At 43.5% G+C, this 22,961-nt stretch overlaps 1 protein-coding gene and 1 long non-coding RNA gene across 11 annotated transcripts in view; both read left to right on the top strand.

The window, feature by feature from the left end:
• LOC141732921 (uncharacterized) overlaps positions 1-13,291 on the top strand; it is a 29,671-nt gene extending 16,380 nt beyond the window's left edge. The window contains exons 2-5 of the long non-coding RNA XR_012584184.1: positions 673-811; positions 3,654-3,799; positions 12,272-12,370; positions 12,487-13,291. This is a non-coding gene — a long non-coding RNA (uncharacterized LOC141732921). The remainder of the gene's footprint in view (positions 1-672; positions 812-3,653; positions 3,800-12,271; positions 12,371-12,486) is intronic.
• A 4,163-nt stretch (positions 13,292-17,454) lies between these two features.
• The window catches only part of TANC2 (tetratricopeptide repeat, ankyrin repeat and coiled-coil containing 2), a 256,859-nt gene continuing 251,352 nt past the window's right edge, over positions 17,455-22,961 (top strand). For 7 of the 10 annotated variants that reach the window (XM_074562510.1, XM_074562507.1, XM_074562509.1 and 4 more), the window contains exon 1: positions 17,455-17,590. The gene's annotated coding sequence lies outside the window, so the exon portion shown is untranslated. Of the gene's footprint in view, positions 17,591-18,319; positions 18,816-22,961 lie in introns of those variants that run through there. The other 3 variants (XM_074562508.1, XM_074562501.1, XM_074562502.1) reach the window with 2 other exon arrangements.

The following is a 22,961-nucleotide window of genomic DNA, read 5'->3' as shown; positions in this document are numbered from 1 at the left end:
TGAATGTATTCCAGGTTAATGTGGGAATCTCTTCATGGCAAAATGTTGATTTAATGAATTTTGAGCGAGAGCAACGCAACATCAAAAGCCAAGATACACACGGAATAAGTGACTGAAAATGAGAGTGCTTCATCTAAGGGAAAACAAAACAAAACAAAAAAACCCACAGGACAAATATTTATCTACTCTTTTGTTAAAAGGATTCATTTTCTTCTCAGACATGAAGAAATCGGCGTAAGACAAACATGCTAGCAGCTGCTATCTGTGTTAGCTCCTTTTTGTGCTCAGTATGTCAAGGAAAGAAAAAAAAGATCTATGACTCATTGTTTTCCAAGGATGCTGATTCCTCTGCAGATATTTACAGGTTGGTTTTTAGGAAAACTTACAGTTTACAGACTGCCCACTGAATTTCCATTTTTATTGCTGGGTCATATTATTACTGCATAATTCATCATATAATCATATAGGTTCTGCATGTAATGCTCGATTCAGGAAAAAACGCATTAGCTATTCTTATATTATTATGTCTTTTACCGTAGATCTTTAAGATAATGTAGTGATACAACCTGTGTCTATGTTGGTAAGGCTGGTGTTCTTCAACCCCACTGCTCAGTTGAGACTGGAAGGTGTTGACATCCCCTTGTGTAAGCAGTCTTCTCTTTTCCATTCTAGAAACATGACTGTTGATCTACAAGAGCTCTAGAGTCTTCTTTGGAGCAGGAACCTGACATTTTATACAGAAATAGCCTAAAAACAGCTTCAGGGTCATCCTGTCACTTGAAAAGTTAACGCATCAAAGATTTAACACCTGGTAAGTACTGCAAGTGTTACTTTCAAAACTGAAAGTTATTTTCATTTGCAAAGTGTTCCAAAGCTTGACAGTGTTTCCCAAACATTCATACTGTCTTCCAACTGGAAAAATTTGGAAAATAGTAGGGAAGTCTGTGCATATGTCCGGAGGGAAAGCTCACCCTACAGAAGACTGAAAACATGTTTGGAAGCAATCTTTTTCCAATTACAGTTGAAATTAAGGGAAATCTTACTTTTCTAATAAAAATATTTTTGTCAAAAACTTCGGACCTCTTCAAATTCTCCTACCAATGATGAAGCATGGAGGAGAGAAAAAGAATTTGCTTTTCCTATTTCCTCCAAACAACGCATCGAAAGATTATAGGAAATGACATTACACCAATGAAAATGGTGTTAGAATTGCAAAGCCGAGGATTTAAGCAATAGGAAATGAGGGAATTGAGGCTCCCATTTGATTTTATTCGTCGCTTACGCCTGAGCTGTCTTTGCCACGGGCCCCATTTTCTTTTGCGTTGCCTCTTGGGTTGTTATTAACAGCGAGGCAAAGTATGCATAAAACACATAAACACAACTTCTTTAGAAATACTCTAAGTTGACTGCACAAGAATAAGGAACTGCATAAATTCAAGGGAACAATGCACTGGACTCATGTCTTCCAGCTGTTATCTTTTCATTGTGCTTTTAACTTGTTTGCCTGCAGTTGTGTGTTTACACTGTGCTGTCAAAAGCCCCAGCAGTGGAGCTGCGATATTTTCAATGGAGCCGTAGCAGACATAACTAAATTACTGGTGTAAAGAACCTTTGGCTTTTTTGCAGTACTGAATAGGTTTGTCATGAACACGTAGCAAAAATAGCATCTGGAAGGCCAGTTGGAAGCAAAGAAAAAGGGGAGGACCTTTACTGCACATGAATAAAACTGTGTTAGCTGAAAGGCAAAACTCTCGTTAGATTGGCAGCTCCGACCCGCAACAAATGTCCCGACAGCTCAGCAACACTCATCTACTCAGCTCCCTCTTCTAGAAACCGTGATTTTTAGTCCTGTTGTTGGCGATGAGGGTAATGTATGGCTTATGGTAATGGCAAGTGAGCTCTTGAATATTCCCCAGCAGGTTTAGCATTTGTTTTCTAAATAGAGGGAAAAACAAAAGGGAATGCTGCTAAAATTATCCCTTGTATTATAAACAAATGCAAACAGCTGTGGGCGCTCTGGCTGGCTTTGATGGTTGTCCCTAGCTTCAAAAGCGGGTTAATTTGCCCAGCTCTCACCTATAGGTGTCACTGCCGTGAATTAAACAAACTATAGGAAATGTCAACTGAATAAACAATATGCGTTGAAATAGCGTTGGCTGAATAAATTACTAGTTTTATGGCATCCACCGGAGAATGGTTTTGTCAATACCAGTAACACTCCAGTATTGTAAATAAGGAGAGTTTGGGGACTATATTCTCAGCATTTGTCAGATTATGGATTTCTCCTGTATTGAAAGGGAATATAAAAGAGCCAGTATCAATGCAGGACAACTAAAGCGTGGTTTGCTTGGCAAGGAGGCACATGATGAGGAGCAGGTTGCACGGTGTTGCCTTTATCGTGTGGCAAAGGTGACGTTGGGAAGACCTAGTGCCTAACCTTAGCCCACGTAATCTCTGTCCCTCCTCCAGGAAAATCACCTCTGGGTTTTTATGGCCAGTTGTAAATGTGTGTTTGAGAACTTAGGAGAAATGTCCCTAATTTTTGAAGCTTGCCTTAGGGGAAGCAAATCAGCATTTATTTTATTTAGCCATTATTAAGCTATAGGCCATTCAAATACCCCTACCTGGTATATACAGTAGATGCTCTGAAAGCTAATTAACTAAGTAACTAGAGCAAATCCACTATTAGGTATGCAGGGAAGGTAACGCTGACAGAAACCAACAACAGGGGTGAACAATTAAGCAGATGGACAGTTCTGCAAATGACTTTAGAATTTACCGTGGGAAATGCCTTTCGAAGACAAGGGAGTTTTGCTGTTTATTTGAATGGAGCCAGGATTTCACCTTGAGCTTTTGAGGCCAACAGGGACCATGGATGTATCTGGTGTGACCTCTTGGAAAACCTGTGTACTACAGGGTAGAACGGCTTCCCTGGGCTGCAAAACCCCTGGAGAAAAGAGTTCATAGGATGGAAAAGCAGGAAGACTGGGCTAAGGTGGTCTCTGATTAGGGTTATCCAACCCTTTTTTCTTGTGTGTTTTTTCTTGTTCCTGTCTGAAGGTGAAGAAAAGGTTATGCTGTGCTCTCAGTCTAATAAGGCTGAAGCCACATAAGCTGTGAGAAAGGTTAATTTGAACACAATCATTCTTCTCTGTACTGTGATACAAATGGTTTTTAAAGCTTAAGCGCTTATTTTTAGGATTGACAATACACAGCTCTCTTTATTGGCCCACAAAAAAAGTAAAAATAGACGGATGGGGATTGTGCAGATGTATGTGAATAATTCTTGGCAAAACCTGTTATATATTCCTCAAATGCTAAATCATAAGACATGTCACTCTCTCTCATTTCTAGTTACACGTTTTGCTGCACTTAATCTTTTTTTATATGAGATCATTCTCAAATATTGCAGTTTGTAAATGGTTTTCCCGGTGCTGTACCTTTTTTTTTTTTCTTTCTCCTAAAGCTTCTTGAGCATCATAAATATTATTTCTATAGTTGAACATCAGATGGATTACTAGAATTAACAGTGTCTGTGTCCTCCGTCACTTGCTGCTGTTGTGGTGTGTCCATACTGATGGACCGCACAAAGTGTGCTTGAAGAATGTTTTCCTCTTTAACTCGTTCAGATTTTTTCTTGTTCGTATACACAGGTTTCATAGCTGAAACTTGCAGCATGTTCTGAAGGCAGCCAAAAAGGAACTTTAATGGCTCTTCTGGAAGTTGTTCAAAAACCACTCCCATTGACTGCATCAGACACTGTATAAGGCCTCGAAAGCAATTTCCAGGGAGGTATAAGGTAAGGGATAATAATTTGAATGCTATAGGCCTGTATTAAGAATGCTTTTGGAAGGTGACATTAAAACTTCCAAGCGTATCTTTTTGTAAGACAAAAAGTGTGTCTAAATCTTGAACTTCCTGAGCCAGGCACTCTTTCCTGTATTAGTTTGGATCCAGCATGTACTGTACCCTGCTCTGTGGCTTTCTGGAAATCTGGTACCCAGCCATTAGTTTAGATAGTCCCTTTTCCCCAAGGTGTAAGAATTATCTGCCTTTTACTCAAAAGGGTAATAATTGAAAAATTATTTCAGACTCCAGCAAAAACTGGCCCTGCGCACTTCTCGGTGAACCTTCTCTTTCTCCCATAAATCCAGCCTGGGCTCCCTGTACCTCCTGCCAGGGCCTCACTGTCCTCCTCCAACAAAGAAAAATCACCCTGCTGCCTTGACAAATGACTGTTTCCCGTCAGAGTTGCACGGACTCTGAGATATTTTTTTTATGTTTGCTTACTTTTCCTATTCTAATAAATTCAGCCTTGATCAAATCATCTCGCCAAGCTACAAGGAGTCTCTATTTATTACCTGTATGTAAGGAACAAAGCACAAAACAGAAATATGCCCTTGTGGAGCATTATTGAAATCACAGCTTACTCTCTATAGGAATATTCTAGTTTCTGCTCAAATCGGAATTCTTAAGCACTCCTTCAGGCTTCTTCCTTTCGGGACTACCTTAACTTTAAGTTCTTGAATGCTTTGATTTTGCGATTTAGATTTTTTTTCTCTGAAGTTAATTGTTCTCACCTTTGACTTAATTTTTCTTCTGCACCCAAACTTTTTCAGGACACAAATCCTGAAGCTGTTGTTCCAAAAGCTGGGCTACAAGGTTACTTTTGCCTTCTAGCTCATACTCTTTTGCAGTTTTATTAACAATATGACCTGAGGAACTCTTAGAGTCAATCATTAACTCCATATTAGAATGTAAGCCACCTCTGCTGGAAATTCTGCTCTGAGGGCAGACAGCCTAAGAGGTAGGACAGAGACAAACTTAAGTACTGTCCATAGAAGAGCATTAGTGTTACAGTGGGGTTATACTCTCAGATCTCTGGATGTAAAGAGTCACCATGACCAATTCAGGGTGACCTTTATCAGCCACTGGTCTTGCTGCTCTGGAGCGACAGGAGTCCTCAGCATTTCCCTAACACGGGTAGTTCATAAATTTCCTGTTTGACCTTGCATTAGTCTTGCCTTTCTCCTTGTTCCAGTCTCCACTTTCGAGCTGACCATATTCTTGTAGTGTTTTTTGGTTTGGTACAGTCAGCACTCCCTGTGCGCCCTAATCACGGATGCTTGTAGTAACAAATCAGACGGATCGCCTCTCCTTGATACCAGTGACCTGGCAGCTGGTTTTCATTCAACAGAAGAGCGCGAATGATCTCTGTCTCCTATAAAAGTGAGCGTAATCTGGAGTGTGGGCAAAGTGAATCTAAAGGAAAACTGGCTGGTTTTTTACTGTCTTTCTCCTGATTCTGACTGGAACAAACTAGTCAGTGGTGTTTCTCGTCTGTTTGAGCTCCAGATGAAGAAATGATGTTTGTTCTCTCTTCGCACATTGCCTAGTCAAGGGAAGTGTCTTTATTCTGCAAGTCACAAAGAAAAGATGTTATCTTTTCAGTTTGCATACAAAGAGGTTCCTTGGTGGAAAAGGAATTGTTCCCTTGGATTATTTTCATCTCTGTGTGCTTAAAACTGACTTTCACCATGTCTCTATGCTCTGCTGAACTGCCTCTGTGCTATACCCTGTTTTTTCCTCATGTCATTTAGTGTGATTCTCAGTATTCAAGTCCTATTTTCATCAAGTCCTATGATTCTATGATTCTAGTTGAAAAATACCTCCTATATTTGAGGCCAGAATGCTGTGGGATGAGCGTTTTTGCACCTCTGGAGAAGTGTCCTAGTGTACGGGCTTTAAAATCAAAGCAAACTCTTGACAATACTGCGTGCATGCAGTCTGTCTTTATAAACCTGTAGAGTGTACGTGTGTTAGCCCTGCCCTACAGATCTCTGTACCCTCCTGGTCTTCTACCTACGTTCTCAAGATTCATTCTTACCTCTTCCCCTCTGGGGAAAAAAAAATCTACATACCGTGTTGACATTAACTAAAAGGGTAAATACTGAAGACTTCTGAAAAAGTTGGCTTCTCCTTTGTATCTGTGTTGTTGCTGTCATTTGGGCTGTGCTGCTTTGACTAGTTAATTCTTTCTTTCTTAAAAGACTTAAGTCTGTCTTCCTATATCTGCTCCTAAAATCTTTCTTAAATAGGAATAATTATTCAAAAATCTTTCTTAAATAGGACAAATTATTCAACAGTACAAATTTATAAAAGAAAGAAGTGAATTCAGGCAAGAAGTTGTCTGATGTTTCTTGTGGGGGGCTGTTGTTGTTGAGTTTTTGATTTTTGCACCAAAAGAAGAGGTGGAAAAAATATGACCTTCTGCAATGGTGAGTGAGTACAGAAATATTCTTAATTCCAAATTGGAATGCATACAAACAGCAACTCCACTTGCAGAGCCTCCTCGAGGGAAGGAGTTTGCAGCGTGCCCTTTCACAGGAGAGGAGAAAACCTGGCTGGCATTAATTCACTCTTTCTAGAGCAGCCGGTCTCTTTCCTTTAGCTTATGATGGTATCTTTGGGCAAAGTTGCTTAGGCCACAGTGTATTGAAGGCATTGTATAATGGGTATTGCATTACCATATTGTCATGAGTTGAGTGTTTTATTGCAGCAGAGAGATTTTTAGGAAGTTCCTAGGGAAAAAAAACAGCTTCAGCTGCATCAGGTCCAACTGATATCATAGGAGGTGTCCCCGCGGCTGCGGTGAGAGCGATCAAATAGTGTTGTCATTGTTTATGGTGTTTTAGGTGGGGAGCGTTGCCACCTTTTTTTTCTTTTCCTTTTGCCATCTTTTTTTTCTTTTTTCTTTTTTTTCCCTTCATAGTACCATCCTGGCTCTGCCAGAGTACTTACTTTCAAATGCCTTCAGAACACCCAGTGTAGTGACGACACTTGTCATAGGTACACTGATCGTCCTTGATCACAGAACTGTGTTGGAGCTATTGTGTTTTTTGTTTTTTTTTTTTCTTTTATGTGCTTGGAAATGGCATGCAGATTACTGGTGAATCACTCATTTTTTTTATAACATGAATAAAGTAGCAACTTCAGTTCCTCACAACACACAAGCATTTGTTAATGTTTAAGTTTCCTGAAAACCTTATTTCATTAGACAGGGTCTCCTCACACTCTATGCCCGTTCTGATTAGAGCAGTGATTTTTTGAATTCTTTTTATAAAGACTTCAAAAATGTTCCACTGGTGATGCTGGTCCCTTGAGAAATGCCCTGTAAGTAGATTGCTGCATGGACCTGTCTGTAGAGGCTGGTGCCCGTTAGGGGGTGGCCAAATCCACTAGCCCGATAGCCCAGGCTGCTGGAGCTCCCTTTTCCCAGGTGCAGCCAGTAGCGCTGGGAGGAGCAGGTCTGGGTGCTCTGTTCTCCGATTAGCTCACTGGAGGGGTTCTCTGCCTGGCAGTTTCCTCTGTGCTCCTTTCTTTGTGTGGAGGGGAGTGTTTTATCCCATAACCTAGTGTTCTCCATGCAGATACGCAAAGCGTGTCCATGTGAAAGCACTTGCTTAGTTATCTTCTGCAGTGCCTCGGTGTCCATGGTCATGAGGATGACGTTAAATGGATGTGGGTTGAAAACGCCAGACTGAGTTGTGTTGCCAGAAAGAATTACTAACCATTGGCCTTTCTCGGTGGCACAAGTGAGGCTATAACGTCTGACAGTTCTTGCTGCCTCTCTGCTTAGAGTTATCTGATTACTTATTTAAAAGGCTTGGTGGAAGAAGAGTCAGGAGCCATGTGTGTCATTGCACATATATCTAAATATTTCAACCGAAGAGCGTTGTGGAGGTTAGAATACTGATAGCAGCACCAAGTGCCCAAAGCTGGCCAAATGTTTTCTGTACTTTTCTTGCTGTGCTTTGCTTGAGTAATCAGGACAATTCTCTGTTAGGCATGAAATGAAAGTAAATGATTAGAATAAAGATGTGCTGAGCTACTTGACAAGACTTGAGTACAGGGTACAGAATCTGTGGGTGTTTGGCACAGCCCCAGCACTGCAGATATTTTAGCTCTTGCTTATTTTTGATTCTGTTCAAATATGTCTTACCTTAAAAAAATTAACTGCAAAGTGTCTGATGTTACACAACAGATATTCATAATGGAAAAAATGGCATGAGAAAGCTATAGGCAGGAGTTGTAGGGCTCGAGTGGCGTTCTGAATTACCCAGGCTCCAGCTCATTCTGGAGCACTCGGGCAGTACTTGGTTGCATACAGTGGTTTGTTCTATCAAATCACCCTCTTTCAGAGAAGAAACCCATAGGAAGGCTTCAGAGAGGCACGATCCACACAGCCACGCTCTCATTGGTTCCGTTCACTTACAATCCTTTGTAGATTTCAAAAGCAACTAGGATGGGATGCTGAGGAAAGCAATAATATTCCCAGAGGAATTTACACGTGGAACTCCTTCCTAGGGACAAAGCAGCAGAGCACCTCTGTTACATCTTCCAGTTGAGTACCCAGCCCCCAAATTCCCTTTTCTCAGGATCCCTGCAAGATGACAACGGTCATGTAGAAACTACATTCCATATTTTTTTGCATCCTAAGGGATACATTTACTTTAGGTGAACATTTCACTCACTCGCTCAGCTTTTCGCTAAAATAGTACTGAAAGGGACTGAAAGCTGTGGCAGAGAGCCCTTCCCTTCCTGCCCATCCCAGGATGCAGATGCATTTTAATGCAGATAATTTGGAGAGATATTCCTGGGATCCTTTGCCAGGAGCATGCACACAGTGAGTCTGGTGGTAGCAGAAGTGATCTGTAGCTCTCTGGGGGGGTTGCCTGGTTAAGCTGTAAGTCCATTACCAAACTTTGTTTCTCAGTTGTGGGTCTCGGCTGTGGGCATCACATCTGGCCCGAGAGGAAGACATGACTCTCATGTGTGGGCTGCTGCTAAGTCTCGGTGCAAAAACAAGAGATGAGAAAGAGGCAAGGGTTGGGATAATAACTGCTAGCAGACAGCTGGGATCAACTGCAGTGAGGAAACCGTTAAAAAGGAATTGCAGCATCAAAGCATCATTTTTCACTTTGTAAATTCAGCTCAAGTATGTCTATAGTGTCATTTATCCCGGAGAGTCGGATTCCTGTGCCGCATCACAGAGTGCTAACATCTCTAGCAGAGGGATCTGTCACTGAACTGCGAGCATCTCGAGGGTGTAAAACAACAACAGCTTGATGGCACACAACAGCAGTTCAGGAAAGCGTAAGAAAAAAGTTTCAGAAAAATAACAGAGCAGCCGGGAAGGACTGTAGGAAGGGTGTACAAACAGAACGCAGCATAACAGGCCAAGCAAGATGCATCTTGATCATGTTCTTGCCTTTAAGATACGTGTTTCAGAAAAAAATTTGCCAATAAGTGTTACCAACGCTGGACCGGGGTGAACACACAAGCTTTGCAGACCTTTGTAGCTATCAGCTGACGACAGAAAGCTGTCAAATGAGAAATGCAGTAATGGTTACAGTAGACACTGAAGAGGAACAGTGAAAATGATGAGCGTTTTCATGAAAGGAAAAACCCACACCCCCTTTCATAATAAGAAAACCTTTTGAGGATAGCCCACACATGTTTCGGGGGCAGCTGCTTTGCTGATGATTGCAAGCCAAAATGTTCTATCGGTACACACCTACTTAACGATACCCATTGGGTTAATGAAGAGAAGGTTACATTTTGGTTCATGTGCCTTTTGAAAAGGGGAATAAACAACAATCTTTTTTCCCTTGGGAGAAAAAAAAAAGTGCAAATTCTGCCAGCTGGTTTGTAATATGAGAGTGCTTTACATGGTGTATTTTCACAGCTGTCTTATCAGTTTCCTAAAATGAATCGGGGTGGAGCAAACAGTTTAGGAATGTCATGAAAAAAGGATTTGGAGCTTTGCTGTGGTTCATGATAATGACGCCCTTTTGGGATAGTGTATCAGAGTTGGAAGATCCTACTAGAGATAGGAATAATGCTTTTAAACTATTCTCACACACAATTCAGCAGGTATTGTGTCTGAACGCTGGATGGAGGCATCCTCTTCACTCTTTATGGTGGTTTGACTTGGAGCAATTGTCAGACGAGAGGCATTTCCACACCTCCTGCTGTGAGATTCACTTCTGCAAAATGTGGCGGTTTCTGTCACTGTGACTCATTTCAGTGGGAGCCGAGGGATCTCGAAACCCTGTGGACCCGGATGCTTGGCTAGATCTTAGTTGAGATCATCAGCTCCATCTAAACCAACCACTAAAGGTCAGGTCTTTCCCCAGTGAAGGCGGTGGGAGAACCCTGACTGATTTCAGTGGGTTCAGTATCATAAACTAAAACCCAGAAATACGAGGCAGGAACCATTTCAGTGCTGTTACGTCCAGAAAAAGTTACTGTGCTTTACCCCTGCATCGGTGTCGCTGTTCAGTTCACAAAATAACTGCTCAGACCAGCGCTCTCATACAGTGCTTTGGATTTTGGTGTAGGCAAGCAATAATAATAATAAAAAAAAAAATCTACACCGATTTATTGTACAAGTTGCACAGGAGACATGCTCTGCTGGAAAAGAATCTGTCGTGTTCTGTTAGCACTGCTAGGGGTTAATGCAATACATGGGACTGTTTTAGCAGTTTCACTAAATATCATTTATTCCATCACTGCTAAGAGTTACAGTATAGTTGACAGAAACAAATTGAGTGAACCAAAGCTGTTTCCTTTCATAAAAAAGACTATAACTAAAATTGAACTCTTTAAAATACAGGTTATTAAAGCAACATATCGAATTTCTGACAGTTTTACTTTAAGTAGCCTTAGTTATTTTGTTGGCTTGTAAAGTACTCATCACTGCTTTAGAACTGGTATTTTTCTGAAGATTTCCCAAGTCTGGTTGTGAAGATGAGCAATGTTTATCTTTCTTATGGATACCTTGGGTGTCTGTGGCAAATTTTTTCAATTCAACACATGCGCAAAAGAACATGTATCATTTACATCAACCTTACAGTGTCCCAAGTTCTATGTTTTAATGACAAGATTCATGATCAGCTGGGAGAAGTTTTTAGAGTTAATAATTTTCCATATGCCTGAAAATCTTAAGACGTGCTAATCTAAAAAATAGTAATTTGCAGCAGGCCTTGTGCAAAATGCTGCTGCTCCGATTCCTACGTTGCATCTGGTTTCATAGGCCTGCTGTGAATTTCACACGGGATCTCCAAGTCACTACCCCACTGCCCAAAATCAGGCCCAGCTCTATCTATTTTATTTATGACAAATGCTTACGGTTCTTACAGGTCTCCGTGGCTGGCGACATCACAGTCTTTACACGCAGTCCGTTTCAATGCTTAACCATCCTTGCAATTAGAAAATTAGTCCTAATTTCCAATCAGAATCATCCTTGCTGCATTTTAAGCCCTTGTCCTGTTCACTGCAGTCATGGAGAACCAACGCTTCCTTGCGTCTCCTGTTGACCTGTACATACATGAAGGTTGTTGTCATCGTCTTTTCTTTAGGCTAAAGATGCAAATTTGCTTATTCTCTCAGGGGATAAGAGGATAGGCGGGGTAGGCAGAAAGTAACACAGAAACTGGTTGTCTTTTTCTGGCACTTCAGTTTGGACAAGACTTATTAGTAGAAGTAATGTCTTTTCTTAAACTGATTGCAGTAATTGAAACTCCGAGGCAAGTTTTTTGGGGTGCACAACTCCTTTAAGAGCAAACTTTGTCTGAACTCTGCAGAAGTAGCAAAGGGTTAAAAAACAGAAAAGCTTTTCTAATGTTTTTTTCCAACTATACTATTTGGTCTGCCAGTGAGTCTTGTCCTGCCTCTGTCTTGAGACCATCACGGCAAAGTACCAGTCCATATATAGTATCCTTCCAGAATGCTGGAACATAAATTACAAAGGATAATGTGCTGGAATTTTAATGAATGGACACAGACAAACTGGAAATGCAGTTTTCAGCTGCTCTCAGTGTATCTTTATCTTTATTCAGGACCATAAACATCACATGTAATGCAGAATTGGTACAGTAGCCACTGAACACAGCCTATAAATAGCTGTGCCAAAGCTGGAGAAAATGGCGTGCAGCTTTTCCTACCCCAAATGAACGTTTGTCTGATTGCCATCTGCAGTCATTAACAGAGATCTTGTGAACTCTTAAAAACGCAGCTAAGTTGGTCCTGGCAGAATTGAATGGGGAAATACCCAAAGCTGGTACTCCAGTTTGGTCTAGCGCATATCCAAATTCTGCTATCTTTTGTCTAGAAAGAGCCTACTAGTTCTGTAACATTAACAAAGCAGAAGGCACAATTATGAAGATTTTTCTTTGTTTACAACTGAGTGCTGTTTCCTCTCTCATAGGTGAACCCCAGTGTGCCAGAGGTGCGTTATTTCGGCGAGATGTTATCTTGATCGCATGCAGTCATGAAAGCTCCTGTAGCGCCTCTCAAGAGGGAAATGGTGAGATTGGTATTGTTGCCAAATTATGAGCCGCATAAATATGTCCTCTCTTTCAAAACTGCAATTACAGTTTGACATATGATGTTCTTCTCTGAATAATGGGTGTTTTCTGTTAGACACAGGATTCTGGACTGAGGCGTGTGCATCTGGTTGGTGGATTAAGGACTCTCACTCAGCTACCTATTTGGAAAAAGAAAACATGAGAAAGCATCAGGCAGCATTTGAAAAGTTTTAGGGTAGGAGTAAACACCGGGCAGACAAGGGACACGATCATCTTACTGAAAAGCACTCTGCTCGCTGCTACCCAAACAAGGCTCTAACATCTCGTCTAACACCCTTCTTTCACAATGTCATTTGTTGCACTGTTGCTCTCGCTGAAAATTTTGTGAGGTCAGTGGGCAAGACCTTCTGCAAAGGGGCTCTGATCACACGGAATTAAATCCTTCTGGAGGTCAGTAGTCTCCCATTCTGACAGACCTTGGGTGCACGGCGCAAGGCTCATCATCTCTTGGCCAAGCGCCTTTTACCTTCATCTAAGACTCTGGCTTTTTTTTTTTTTTTTCCCCTCCACTTCCATCTGCTGCAAAGGGAAATGGGAATGGCTGCGAGTTGCTTCCTGTTACAGGCAGGACCGTTTGATGTAGGTTTGATACACTGTGGCAGATGTCACCGGCCCTTTGTTTCTACATAGCCTTTAACATTCTTTTTCTCAGTGTCAAAGGGAGTCTGGGGGCTTGGTTATACATATTTCTGAGGAGACAGCTCTGGAAGCTCAAAAAGTTTTGTCTCTGTTGGCTTCGAATACTGAAAGAACCAGAACCTGGGTATTAATTCTGAGATTCCCAAAATGCAGTTCCTTTCATGTTGCCTGGTCGTCTTACTTCAAAACAGGTGTATACAGGAAAATAAAGCTGGTTTTACTCATCCTCTTGCTCATTTCTTCTCTAAAGTTCTGTTAGCAAGCCCCAGTTTGAGCCGTTGCTCAGATGAAGGGTAATGCTGGCATTTAAATGCAACCCTGGTGGTAGATGGGTCATAAAGCACACATTTATTTAGATTCGGACAAACTAGAGTCAGTTATCCACAGCTCAAGGTGCTCTTGCCAAAAATTGCAAAAATTATTAAACAGCCAGCAAAACAGAAATCTCCCTTTCCTTCTGCAAAAAAACCAAATCTATTTCAAAACTCCCCGGGCTACACAAATAGATATGCCTTTCATTACTTACTGAAGGGATGGCAGACCCTGTGTTCTTTTAGACTGCTGAAGTGTGAAGAAAATTAGTATCTCACATTTACAGGCTTATATGAGAATATTTTCTCCACAGGCATATATTTCTTAGATAACCAATATTGTAAGCAATATTTATTTTTTATATGGTCACACTTCATAGAATCCATCAAGGAGATGATCTGATGGTATATATGATTTAAAAGGCCAAATGTTTTTAGATCTTCCTGTAGGGATTGTGGCTATTTAAGAGACAACATCTTGTTTATTACAACCAAATTTTTTTCTTCGCTGTTGTGCAAACTTCATGTCAGCTTGCAGTACAAACACAGAAAACATAAAGAACTGATTGAGGTTTTATGTGAATTTTTTGGCTCTCTAGTTCACCAAAGAGATGTTTGAATGAGTGGTTCTAATGCGAAGGGGTTGGACGTAATAAGGTGTGGATGTGACCAAAATGGAACTTGGATTGGATTTCTGGACCAAATGGTGACCCTGAGAACTCAGCCCTTAACTAATATTTGAAGATTTTAAACGCTGTAGGTGATTTGTGTTGATATTTTTGAAATACTTATACTTGTGCTTCTGCATAGGCACAGACCAGCCCAGCCTTATAGGTCTGGGCAGTTTGGTGCTGTATTTGTACCAAAGCCTGAACAGCTGGGATCCAGGAACGACGCCTGCCTGTGCGTCCCAACCAGAATTCAGAGCATGCCCCTTATGTTCCAGCAGGATCTGGCTCCTTGCAGAAGGCAGGGGAGGCTGTCATTGGCAGGGACTTCAAACCCAAGTCGTCCCTTGCCTACCTGGGGTGTCACGCAGGAGGCGCCAGTTTATATTGGTACGCTGTGCGCGGAGCCTGCTGTGTCGTGTTAAGACTTAGGGATCACATGTGCCTCGGGACGTTCTAAAGCCGCAGATGTTGTCGGCTGCCACAGGACTTGGGAGACCTTTCTACTTGGGGGAACCTTTTCTAGGCACCTGCCTGTGCTGAAGGACCTGCTTTTGGCCATGGCCAAACAGGGCAGGGTGGGACACAGACCCTGTGCCATTGCTGTGGTCTTCTCACAGGTGACTGACACAAGTTCTGGATTGGATGTAAATGACTAAATCATAGAATCACAGAATGGTTTGGGTTGGAAGGGACCTTAAAGACCATCTCTGTTTCCAACCCCCTGCCCTGGGCAGGGACACCTCCCACCAGCCCAGGTTGCTCCAAGCCCCGTCCAACCTGGCCTTGAACCCCTCCAGGGATGGGGCAGCCACAGCTTCTCTGGGCAACCTGGGCCAGGGGCTCACCACCCTCAGAGTGAATATTTTCTTCCCGAGATCTCATCTAAATCTCCTCTCTTCCAGTTCGAAGCCATTACCTCTCATCCTATCACTACCTGCCCCTGTAAAAAGTCCCTCTCCAGCTTTCTCGTAGGCCCCCTTTAGGTACTGGAAGGCCGCTATATGGTCTCCCTGGGGCCTTCTCTTCTCCAGGCTGAACAATATTTAGACATTGCGGCTCCTCTTTTCCTATTTGGAAGCTGGTCTTTCGCCATTATCTCATTCCCTTTGACTTCTCCGCTCTGTATTGGGAGCGTCAGATCCTCCCTCTCTTTCACAAACCTATGTCTTGAAATCTCTTTTCTTAGGAATGATATGGGCACATATATAAAGCAGTTGACATCAGTTCTGAGAATATTTTCTTGTAGGTGGAACTATTATTCCTCCTTGGTACTGTAACTGTGCACAGAGTCAGTGATTTGCTATGCTAATAAGTTGCTGAAGGGAAAATGGGAAGTATTCTGGCTATGCGTTCCCCTCCAGTATATGTCGTTTAAAAAGACTAAAGGGCAACAGAAAATAAGCAATTACAGAAAGCACTTCTGCTGGAAGTAATGAAAGAGACAGGAGGCTACAGATTTAGATTAGAATATTTCTGGAAGATTTCCCTACTGTGTTTTTTTTGTTGTTTTTTAAGTGCTTGTTGCACTGGTTTGCGTGATGCCAGTCTCCTACGAAAGCAAAACCCAAGGACTGCAGTGATAGATGATATGGATGACATACGCTCGCTCACTCTGATCCAAGCTTGATTCCAGAAACTTGGCATCTCGTTTATCAGCTCTGCTAACAAACACACATAAAAACCAAAACAGGGCTACCTCCAATTTTTATTAACACTTCCTAGGTAGGATTCTTTCTATTGCAATTTATTTTTTTGTCCAAGTAATTTTCTTGACTCACAAATTAAGATTACCCTCTTGCTTAATTTATTTGGTCATTAATTTGGCACTGTGAGCAGATGTGATGTAAAGCTCATAACCATTCCAGGGTTAGATGGGGGCGAGTAATCTGCGCCCAGGTTTAACAAGGCATCCATCCCAAGGGAGTGTAGATACTTTTAATTAATTTAATTAAAGGGAACATTTTGTACTGGACTAAAAAAAGATTCTTTTGTTGAGTAAGACCTAAATATCAGTTTTCTTAAAGGGTAATAACCAGATAAAACCAAAATTCTGTTTACCATGTACTTTTTTTGGTGCAAAAATAACGTTGATTTTGAGTTTGATGAGAAAAACAAATTTCCGTCACTGTTATGTTTCATTCACAGTGGAGAATTAAGCAGTGCCGATACGCCGACTGGATCGCTAGTTGCAATGTGTATCTTCAGCTATTTAGGTAATTTAAATAAATGTTTGTGTTAGCTTTAACGGGTAATAGAGCTTTTCTCTTCCTGTGTGTTCCTCTTGCTCCTAGTCTTCAGCTGTCTGCCTGATCCCTTGTAGGGGAGGATGAGCCAAACCTTTTGGTTTTCAGGTATTATTCCCAGAAGTCTCTTTTTGTAAAAAAAAACCACCCTAGTAGGCGGCGGCGGGGGATGTTTTCAGAGCAGGGCGATGCGCCCACACGTTCGGGAGATGCCTGGAGCGGCTCGGCCCACACGGGCGGCGGGGCTGGTGGCCGTGGTGGCCATCCATCGCCTCACGGCTTGCGATCGCCACAGCCGCCTTCGGCTCAGCCCGGTCCCTCCGAGCGGTACCTGCAGGGACCGGCTCAGCCGCCGATCGCCCTTTGGACGCCTCGGCCCTGCCGCAGCCGCTGACAGAAGCCGGAGCCGCTGACGGTCTGTTCCCGCCCCACGGGAACCTTTTCGGCCATCCCGCCCCGCGGCGGGGAACGGCTCCCTCACAGCGGCGGCCCGCGCCCGCCGCCTCCCCCCCACACCGGGCGGCTCCGCGCCGCCGCCGCCTCCCACCTCACAGAAGGGACCCGCCCGGGCCCGCCCGCCCCTCTGCAGCGCTCCCCCTCCTCCGCTCCACCGGGGGGAGTTAAAGTTTCCTCCCGCCTGGGGCCGATGGCGGGCGGCTATGGCGGCGGGGAGGGGGGGTGGGGAGCGCGCGGGAGGGGAGCGCAGCGCCCCGCCCCCCCCCTCGGCGCAGGTTGCGCTCGGGCGGAGAGAGGAGAGGGCGCGCGCGCGCGCGTTTTGCATAGCCACGCCCCCTCATGAATAACCCAGCGGCCCCGCCCCTCGCGCGCCGCTCACCTCCGAGCGCCCAGCCGGGGAGGGAGGGAGCCCGGGGGCGCGCGCTCTTCCCTTCCCCCTCCGCCCGCCCGCCCGGGGGGCGCGCGCGCCGCTCCCGCCTCGCCCGCCCCCTTCCCTCCCCCCTCCCCTCCCTCCCCTCGGCCGTGAGGCGGCGACGGCGGCGAGGAGCAGAGGCGCGGGGGCCGCCGCTCCCCGGGGGAGGCCTCGGCGGGCGGGCGGCGAGGGAAGGAAAGGGAGGAAGGAGGCGGGCGCTGTGGCGGTCGGGCGGCGAGGGAGCGGCGGAGCCGGCGCCGCCGAGGAGGGGCGAGACCCGCCGCCCCCCACCCTCCCCGTCCCCTCCCCTTCGGGCGCGCGCGCGCCCCGGCGGCGATGTGGTGAGAGGGAGGCGCCCCGCGCTCGGCAGCCGCCGCCGTGAGGTGGGCGCGGGCCGCCGGGGAGCCCCACCGCGCCGCCGTCACAGGTAAGGGCTAGTGGGGTGTGTGCCCCTCCGTCCGTATGTGTGTGTGTCCGTCCCCCGCGGCGACAGATGGGGGGGGGGGGTGGTGGTGGTGGTGGTGGTGGTGGTGGTGGGACCGTGAGGGGGCGACGCCCGGCGACATGTCGGCGGGTAGCGGTGTCTGACTGGAAATCGCGGCGAGACCCCCCCTCCCTCCCCGCCACGCCCCTCCCCCCCGCGCGGTGCCGCACACGGGTGTGGGTTGGGGGGGCAGACGCAGCCCCCCGTGCCCGTGATGGCGGGGGGGCCGCTCCCCGCGCCCCCCCCCCCTCAGCCCGCACCCCCCGGGTGAGCCGGGCCGGGGCCGGCTGCGATCCTCCGTTAATAAAACTTGGGAGAGTGGTGGTGAGCGCACGGTGGGGTGGGTGCGAGCAGCCTGCAGGTAGAGTTCCAAAAATTCCATCTTTTTCCATCAGAAATCACCTAATCTTTTTTTATTTTTTTTTTTTAAAAAGGGCGGCGTGCGGTCTCGAAAGGTAAGTGAGTATTTGGTGCGCAGACCGCCTGCTGCAGGATTCAGTTCCATCCCTTTAAGGGTGGGTATAAGGAGGAATTTTTCTCGCGGAATGGCCCCTTATTTACAGGGGCTGTGCCGCAGGTAGCGCCCAGGTGAGGCACACACACACCGCCCTGCTGCTGCGGGGGGGGAACGAGGTGGGGAAACGTCCCCCCCGCTTCTTCCTCCCGCAGGGTGAGTAAGGAGCGTGGAGTCTAATGACACACAGAATCTTCCTATTACAGGCGTGGGCTGATTGTTGGGGGCTAAAATGTAAAAAAGATATGAGAGATGATGAGGCGGGCGGCTTCTCTTGGATGTGTGTTTTGCAAGGAAAAGGCAGATTCTCATCCCTGTTTGCGTTGGGAAGTTCAGGAGCGTATGTTAGGCAGTAAGCTGGTTTTAGAGAAGGATGCATCGATGTGGATTTTAGGCTTTTTTTATACAGGTGGAAATAGCGTAAGGTAAACGAAATATCTGGAGAAATTAAACAAATGCTGAGGGTTAATTAGTGCTGCTGGGGAATGTAGCATAGCTGCAGTATACTGAATGAAGGCAAATTAATGTTGGACTGGGAGAAGAGCAAGAAGAAATACAGCGAATGTGCTATAGAGAACAACAACATGGCCATGAAACCCTGCTTGCAGCGTTTCTCAGGTTGGAGCTTGGAATGATTTCTTCAAAATGCTAAAGGTTGGGTGTTGTCTGTTTTTCTTATTTAATCCTCAAAACTTAAATACCAAACCTGCAACTGAAAACATCCATTCCTAATGTCTGAATTAAACAGAAAAAAAAGGAGCTAGTGAAATAAGTGCGTTTTGGTGAAAATACATTGAAGAGAATTTGCTGGCGACAGTCGAGGCTTTCTTTACTGTAGTGGTGAGAGACACCTTAGATCATGGATACTTTGTGTAGACGTATGTTTATCTAGAAAATGTATGATGAATGTGCAATCGAATTATGAAATTACAATATATTGCTACTTGCCATAATCAAAATCCCATTTTTTGGCTCTGCAAACAAACTATCGTGGGGGAAAAATAGCAGTAGTGCTTAAAGCAAAGCCTGTCTTAAACCATTTGAGGTCTGTGGCCATTATGACTGGGGCTTCTAAAAAATAAACAAACTATTTAGAGTTGTGCTGCTTTTTCGTAGTGACTCTTGCGAAGTGCATCATAGATGCAGAAGGCTGTGTGTACTCCAAACTTACCACCAATTTCATTTGAGTGGAGAGGAGAGGTAGGGCCGTATCTTGTTTGCATCTGGACTGCGGTCATAGAATATTGAAGCATTCTCGCATGCAGATTTAGACTGGTAATTACAATGTGAATTACTAGTTACATATTCAGTGTAACTGGATGACGAATATAATTTTCTAGAATAAACTCCTTATCAATATTGATTGTGTTGTAGCAGTTTCTGTCTTGTTCTCAGATTTCTGTCTTTTTCTACTGTTTTTCCCGTGATGCTATGTGTGCTCATGTCTTTTAAATTAAAATACACATTATGAACAAAAATATGTCTTCCAAGGTACCTAACAATTACTTTTTAACATTTTAGGTTACATACGCTAAATTTGCTTTCAATTAAACCTTTATAATACAAGTGATATATATGTTGATGCTGAGAAATCCCGTTATTTGCAGTGAATTTTTAAAAGATTTACTTTTTAATGCAACATCACAGATGAGCATGCCTAACTTTCCGCTTGTAAATTTTCATTTATTAATATTACTGTCCATAAATGCAAATTGTGTAAAGCCCAACTCTGCATCATGTACAGTATTATGCACTCTGTACACTGAGTTCTGCAGGTTTTCATTTATACTTACACTTCCAGAAGAACACTTTATCTGCAAGGCCTTCTTTGGTTTGCTTGTGACACATCTAGATTTCACTTAGTATAGAATCCTACATTTTCTTTAATTACAGAATACTTGTTAAAATTAATAAAAATCTAAGATACACTATTATCAGGTAGCAAAAGGAAAACCATAAGAAGGCAGCCAGAAAACTCTAAAACAACCCCTTGGTACATTAAAAAAGAAGAATGTAACCTGCAGCCCTCCCAACTTTGTGCATGGTTTTTTGCGTTTAAAAAAAAAAAAGAGGATTGTGTTCATCCTTATGTTTTGGCTAAGTTTACCTCTTCTAGACGTGGTTAAATGTGCGATCAACTGAGAGGTTGGTAGCACCTATGATTCAATGTTGTGAAATATTAAAAAAAAAATAATCTTTTGCTTCACAAGTTTTTTAAACCCTCCCCTGATTTCATGTCTTTGATGTATGAAGCAGTGAGTACACACATTGATTCTTTTTCTTTAAATTTTGAGTATGAATTTTCTTCAGAGCAGAATGATATGTCAACGTGATTTCCTTTGACATCCAGACAAGCAAATGGCTCTAAGGGTAGTTTTTTGATGAGATTAAGCTGATTTTTAAGAATTGGTGCAAAATCAGTGACCTCTTGTCCCTATTCTCCCACCCGCAGTGGCGTAGCATTATAGCCCTCTCTCTTGTACCAAGTTAAATGCTTGAGCAGCTGCTGAGTGAGTGAAAACTGTTTATTTTTGCAGAGTTCTTTTCTAGCAGGATCAGTAAACTGAACTTGACCTGTTGAACATGAGAGTGACAGGAGGAGGATGCAGGAGCGTGAACTAGAGTGGCTGGGCCTGTCCTTCATGGTGGCAGTGAGCTCTTTGAACGGCTGGTGCCAGTTGTGAGCTCATGCCCGGGGTACTTGTACGAAGCCTTAGAAATGTCTCTGCAAATGGTACATTTTGGTGTAGAGTGAGTGCCTTTCCCATGTGTATGTCTTGTTTATGCTTAGTACTACACAAAGAATACTCGTAGCCTTGCATACGTCATTGATTATAATCCTAGTGGTCAGCCTGATCAGTAATTTCAGGTCGTCTTGTGCTTTGCTTCCAATATAATAAATATGTGCCAACCTATAGGAACACTTTTCAGCATCCATAGAACACGCAAAAGCTGCGCGGTCACACAGGACCTAGTGACGTTACCAGTAAGGTCTGTGGGAGGTTACTACTGTCTGCAGTGAGAGCAGAACTGGGCCCACTGGTTGTTTCTGACTGTTATAATTTGAAGTCTTCATCTGGGAATAACATGGCCATTTTAACTTCAAGGTAGAGAGTATGCCTGTTGCATGCACTGGAGATAAATTAGTGTTTAAAGCTCACTGCATCTGCAAATATTTGCAGTGGTGGAGTGAACTAGATCATTCATCTCTGGTTTATTTGCCAACTGGATTTTATGAGCTTTAAAAAACCAATTCTAGTTATGTTACTTAGAATTATTCCAGTCCCATTATTTTATGGGGCTAAAATGCAGTTGTTTGTTCTACATTCATTTAAAAAGTAATTACTTTAACTACATACCCTACATTAATTAGAGAAGATAGTGGCTTGTTTTGTGTGCTTACATTAAGAAGGGAGAAACTGGGCATTTTGGGCCCACTCTTGAAATTGTCCCATGTGAAGCCGCCCCATCCAAGTCAGTTAATTGAGGTTCTACTTAAGAATCTAATTTAATGATGAAGGTGATGGACAAATTGGAGAGGAATTTAGGTGGTTGTCCTAGTGTGGAATTGGCTGTGGGATTCCGATGAGGGAGCAGAAGTTCCTTTACTGGATTTTGAATAAAAATGCTGCATATTTTGGGAGCTGTGGTGATGGAACTGTGATGTTTCGGATCTTGAGGAAAAGAAGTTCTTGAATAATCCATAGAGTTCCCTGAATAGTCTGGTTTTCTTCCTGGGCAGCATTTATTACTGATCTTTCCAAAATGTGTCAAATAATTTATACTGTGGTGTGAGAAACTCCATCTTGAAAAACACTCTTTAATTTAAGAGAACTTTAATTAGTAATGATATAACATAAAAAGTATCGTATGCTTTTTTCACTCAAACTTGGTTTTGTGCCACGTTGCATGTTTGTTTAATTTCAAAGGAATCATTACTTATTCATGGTGTTTATAAAATACATGTAATAATTGGGCTTGTATGTATTCTACATAAAGCAAACCTTGGTCTGAGTTTTGCTTCCTCAGTCATTTTTAGAATATTTTTGGTAAAGCTTTTTCTTGCCCAGAGTGGAGGCCTTATTTGCTAAAAGTGATGCTTTTTTTTGAATTTAAATTTTTTTCTTTTCCTTTCCCTCCCACCAACCCTGTCGCTTTGTAGGGATGAGAACTGTTCAGCTTTACCGAAGAAGTAACCTTAGGTAGTAAGTAATCCTTAAGAGCCAATTTGGCAAAGGCGCACGTAGATGCTTGAGGAACACGAAGAATCCCAGTGAGTTCATGTTACTATTCCCATGCAGGCAAGTCCCTGCACGCCGCCGCCTCCTTGAGCTGGGGCCCTCATGCTGATGAGGAGTGATGTTGGATGAGCTAATGGGTAGGGAACTAATCTGTTAGAGTGGTGTTCTCTTTTGAACTGGCATAACTGATGAGGAGGGTGATGAATCATGCATGTTGACATTTCAGCTATTACCAGTATTTGTTATTTATTTGTCCTTTATGAAAAGAACATATTGGTGACTGAAGGAATATCTTCCAGAGCAGACTGATAGCTCTGTAGTATGAAGGCTGGAGTTGCTGTTAATTTTTCTGCTTGGCTGGGGAGTGATTTGTTGTTGGAGATCTTTCGTACTCATAATTTCAAAGTCTTGGAGCAACTTGTTGCTCATTAGTTGTTTGATTGTACTTAATGAGAAAGAGTAAACTAAGTGGTATATGTTCAAAGTGGAGATTCTGGCATTGGATTATTCTGGTATGAATTATTCTTTCTTGCACCACAGGCAGTTCCATTCACGTTGC

The sequence above is a fragment of the Larus michahellis genome, chromosome 18 (genome assembly GCF_964199755.1).
Source record: "Larus michahellis chromosome 18, bLarMic1.1, whole genome shotgun sequence".
Classification (NCBI taxonomy): domain Eukaryota; kingdom Metazoa; phylum Chordata; class Aves; order Charadriiformes; family Laridae; genus Larus; species Larus michahellis.
This window is presented reverse-complemented; position numbering and strand designations above follow the sequence as displayed.